Source organism: Hyla sarda, unplaced genomic scaffold (assembly GCF_029499605.1).
Source record: "Hyla sarda isolate aHylSar1 unplaced genomic scaffold, aHylSar1.hap1 scaffold_307, whole genome shotgun sequence".
NCBI lineage: Eukaryota > Metazoa > Chordata > Amphibia > Anura > Hylidae > Hyla > Hyla sarda.
Window position 1 is genome coordinate 30,468 of NW_026609792.1, and position 5,108 is coordinate 35,575.

At 47.1% G+C, this 5,108-nt stretch overlaps 1 non-coding gene across 1 annotated transcript; it reads right to left on the bottom strand.

Moving 5' to 3' along the window:
- Positions 1-1,758: 1,758 nt before the first annotated feature.
- Positions 1,759-1,946, bottom strand: LOC130328398 (U2 spliceosomal RNA). Its single transcript, XR_008872397.1, has one exon. It is a non-coding gene; the product is annotated as a U2 spliceosomal RNA (small nuclear RNA).
- Positions 1,947-5,108: the final 3,162 nt, after the last annotated feature.

Here is a 5,108-nt window from a genome sequence, read left to right on the forward strand (position 1 = left end):
GGGGGCAGGCGGCAAGGATCGTAGTCAGGGGCAACGGCAGGAGGTCAGGAACACGGGCTAGGAACAAACAAGGGAACGCTTTCACTAGGCACAAGTGCAACAAGATCCGGCAAGGGAGTGCAGGGGAAGTGAGGTGATATAGGGAAGTGCACAGGTGGAAACTAATTAAGCTAATTGGAAGATTGGGCCAGGCACCATGATAGGTGCACTGGCCCTTTAAATCGCAGAGACCCGGCGCGCGCGCCCTAGGGAGCGGGGCCGCGCGCGCCGGGACAGGACCGACGGAGAGCGAGTCAGGTACGGGGACCGGGGTGCGCATCGCGAGCGGGCGCCACCCGCATCGCGAATCGCATCCCGGCTGGAGGCGGGACCGCAGCGCACCCGGTCAGTGGATCTGACCGGGGCGCTGCAGCAACGAGGATGAGGCGAGCGCTCCGGGGAGGAACGGGGACCCGGAGCGCTCGGCGTAACAATTACATACACAACAAAGGTGAGTTGTTGTTTACACTTTGCAAGGCCAGTGGAAGTGAGTGACATCATAGCACAGTAGTTCTAAGGGTTCTAATTGGATGCAACAATCTCCTGTTGCTTCTATGAAGGTTCTAGATGACATCACCAGCTCAATAGTCACATACACAGCAAAGGTGAGATGTTGTTTACACCTTGTGATGCCAGTGGTATTGAGTGACATCATAGCACAGTGCTAAGGCTCCTGGACGCAGCAGCAATATCTCAACGGAAAATACATTTATATATGTGTATCTATACATATATATATTTCTCTGCCGAAATCATTTTTAAACCCGTTTTCACCTTTTTCTCCCTTCTTTTCCTCTTACTTTTTTTCCCATTTGTCCTCGTTTTTCTTCTTTCCTCCTCTTTTCTCTGCGTATTATTCTTACTTTTCTTCTTTTTCTTCGTCTTATTCAGACCCTATCAATGCAGCAATGCTTATTCAATACCGCCAGCAGATGGAGACACTGGGGGATAATTTTCAAAGGATTTATACAGATTTTTCCTGTATAAATTTGTCGCACAGAAAGTTGCAAGCCAAATATGTGCAACATTTCTGTGACTTTAGCCTCTAGAGGATTTTTACAACATTATGCATTGGTGCTGAATATATCAAAAGCGACTTTTCAGCGACAAGGCGCATCTGCTGAAAGTATGCCAAAATGTCAGTCCATGTTGGAGCAGGTTTAAATACAGTCTAAAGCATAGATCTCAAAGTCTGTGCACAGAATTTATCAAGGGCCTTGCGCCTTTTGATACATTAGGTGCACAATAGAATAGCCTAACCCTCTGTACTTTGGTCTATATTGATGCGGGACATAGACAGCCAGCTGATGAGCAATCCATTAGTGCAACGGAAGGCCGGAAACATTTGTCTTTATCTTTGCAATACCACAGAACCAATGCATGGTCAATCAACAGCAATGACACACCTGTGTGAACAGCCAGGATACCCCCCGTGTATGTCAATTAGGAAAATTCAGTCCCCACCAGCTAAAATACAGCTACCTATCATGTCATGTCTAACCTGCACAGGTGTGCTGGCTGCTCAGATTATCCAATTAAGGAGGCCATTTATTCAGCAGCAGCAGAAGTCTTGTTCCTGGACGCTCCAACAGCGGCCAAACACAAGCAGCAGCACCACCTTTTGTTTTTCGGCTGCAGCAGCAGCAAGGCCCACAGGACTAGCTATCCAGCAAGCAAGTAGCAATGAAACTAGGAATCTTTCTTTTTAACACTGTAATGGGGTGGTGCACTGTACCCGAAGATACTGCAATATCGGGTCAATGCATTGGGCGACGGAAGCAAGCTTCGAAATCGGCCCCCGTTCTCAAAAATCCATTTAATATATGGTCCCCAGATAGGGGATGTATCAGATATTAAACTGATAAGAACAGATTTTTTTTTAAGTTTCCCTCAGAACTAAATCATAGTTCTAAGATCTCATATGAACTAGATTATTTTTGTTCATCATCAGGTAACCCTTTATTTATTTCTTTTCTTTAAACACAAATGAACAAATTTAAAAACATAAAACCCCCAAAAAAACATAACACATTAACCATAACAAAAACCATACACCCAACTTCCGGTGATAATTATAAAGTCATTCCTTGTCTCCACGCGAATACCATCAAAAATTCTACCATACCATAAGTCATACTTCCCTTTGTCATCTCCCTTTTTTTTTTTTTTTTTATTTGAAAATGTTTTATTTTCCGATGTTAAAACAGAAACAACAGAAGAATTAAGTAACATGTACAAGTGCAGAAACTGCGAACAGGGAAAATGTCATAGTACAACGGTATAAGGCAGACAGTACCTAAGACCACAAGGGTGGAGCATGGGAGGCACAGAGACGGTATGCTCATTCGTGATAGACTGTGTCAAACCATTAACCATAAGAACATAAGGCTACATTCACCTCAATAAGTAGAAGGCGTAAACAGCATGAAAAGCCAAATTAGGCGAGTATTCGCGATCCCCAAGATAGGAGACCTGCATTCACTGAACATGGAAAGAAGGAACAGAGCCATGTAAACAAAAGAAATAATAAAATAAAAAAAATAAAAAAATAAAAAGGGGGGGGGGGGAGAAGAAAAAAGAAAAGCAGCCATAGTGAGAAGGAAGACAAAAGTGTAGAGAAGGGAAAGTAGGAAGAAACATGGACGGACAGGGGGAAACACACTGGAAACAATAAGGGGGGGGGGAGGACACAGGGACATCCAAGGAAGGGAAGGAAGAGGGGGAAGGGGAAGGTATGCTCTAAGGGGGAGGACAAGCATCTCAAGGGGGGGCCTGGGGAGCAGGGGTAAACAGTGCTCCGTATCCAGGTGAAGACTGGAACGTCAACCAGTCAAACCACGTCTTCGAGTAGCGATCACTCTCCGCAGGGGTAAGGGCCACCAATTCCTCCATTCTTTGAGTGAGCGCAATTTCAGCCAGCCATTCACTAATCGTGGGAGGTTCAATAGACCTCCACCTGCGGGGAATAACCGTACGTGCTGCTTGAAGCATGTAACTAAGGAGGGATTTTTGAAAGGAACTGGCAGACATTGGAAGATGGGACAGTAAAGCAGCTTCCGGAGAACTAGGGATAGTTAGTTTTGTCACCTCCCGAGTCACCCTAAGAACCGTGGACCAGAAGGATGACAATTTGGGGCACACCCACCATATGTGTGACATGGTGCCCACCGAGTCCCCACATCGCCAGCATGAGTCAGGAACCATAGGGAACCAACCATGAAGTTGGACCGGTGTGCGGTACCAGCGGGAAAGCACTTTATAATTCGTCTCTTGAGCCTTGCACGCTACCACCGATTTATGAGATAGCTGAAAACACTTAGCCCATTGGGCCGGGGTTAGTGTTAAGCCCAGTTCCTGTTCCCATGCTGCACAATATGTAGGCAAGGCGGAATGATAGCGAGAAAGCAGAATGCGATATAGAAAACCAATAGTGTGTAGGGGTACCGGGGGTGCTAGACATAGCTTCTCGAATGTGGTCAGGTCTCTATGCAATGTCGCATTTCGCTTAACCGAGGTATAAAAATGTTGGAGCTGCGTATAAATAAAAAGGCCACTGCCTTCGGAGGACCTGTGCCGCACAAGAGAAGCCATGGGCAGCAACGCAGCAGAGGAGAGTACATGATAAAAACGCAGAGGGAGCACATCAGGGACCTTCAGTAGACACCTGGGGGACATACCCGGGGGGAATGCAGGGTTTCCTGTCACAGGGAGCATGGGTCCGTTACGGTCGATCAAAGAATCCCTCAACCTCCGATCACAAAGGGCAGTCAGCGTCTGTCGCGAGGTAAAAGATAAAGAGGGCAGGGAGGAGGGAGGCGGGGGCCATGTCCACGGCAGTCCAGCCAACTCTCCCGGGTAGATATCATGTGCCACTCGTACCCAGAGTTTCGATTCAGAATTGTGTAGTAAATCCAACAGTCTGGCGTGCATGGCAGCCAGATAGTATAGACGACAATCCGGGAGGCCCAGGCCCCCCTCCCCCTTCGGACGGAATAGCACTCTACGGTTAAGCCTCGGTCGCCCCCCGTCCCAGATAAAAGAGCCAAACCTACCATGCATGGTACGCCAATATGAGGCAGATAGGGTGATTGGGATTGTCTGGAGTAAATACAACAATTTAGGCAAGAGGGTCATCTTTAAGGCGTTCACCCTCCCAAACCAAGAGATGGGTCTGGTCTGCCACCGATCCAGGTAGGTATTAAACTGGGGAAGAAGTGGGGCAAAATTACGATGATACAAAAGAGATAAGTCCGAAGGGACCACAATCCCTAAATATTTTATGCCTTGGGTCGGCCAAGCGAAAGGGAAATTCCTCCTAAGTAAATCTACCACAGAGAGCGGGAGGGAAACGTTCAAAGCCTCAGATTTAGACACATTAATTTTAAAATTAGACCATTTCCCAAATTCGGACACCACGGACATCAAGGAGGGGAGTGAAACATGAGGGTTGGTAACGTAGACCAATAGGTCGTCAGCAAAGACCGAGCACTTATACTCAGCATCTCCAATCCTAACCCCCGAGATGTCCAGATTGTTACGGATAGAGGCCAGGAGATGCTCCATAACTAATACATATAAGAGGGGAGATAAGGGGCAACCCTGGCGAGTACCATTATGTATGGAAAAAGAGGGGGAAAGATATCCGTTAATCCGCAACCTAGCTGAAAGAAGTTGATATAGGGACATAATTTTACTTGTGAGGACCGGACCCAGACCGATAGCACCCAGAACCTCCCTGATGGACGACCACGAAATTCGATCAAACGCTTTTTCAGCGTCAAGGGATAGAATCATTAAGGGGATCTTTCTGGATTGGGCAAAGTGCATAATATCTAAGGTTTTTAAAGTGTTGTCGCGTGCTTCCCTCCCCGGAACAAAGCCAACCTGATCAGGGTGAATCAACTGAGGCAAAGAAGACCCCAACCTATTCGCAATCAATTTAGAGAACAGCTTAAAGTCCAGATTCAATAAGGAAATGGGCCTATAGCTGGAGCAGAGCTGTGGATCCTTGTCAGGTTTGGGAAGCACTGCGACGTGGGCCATAGTAGATTGGGAGGGAAAGGGGCATT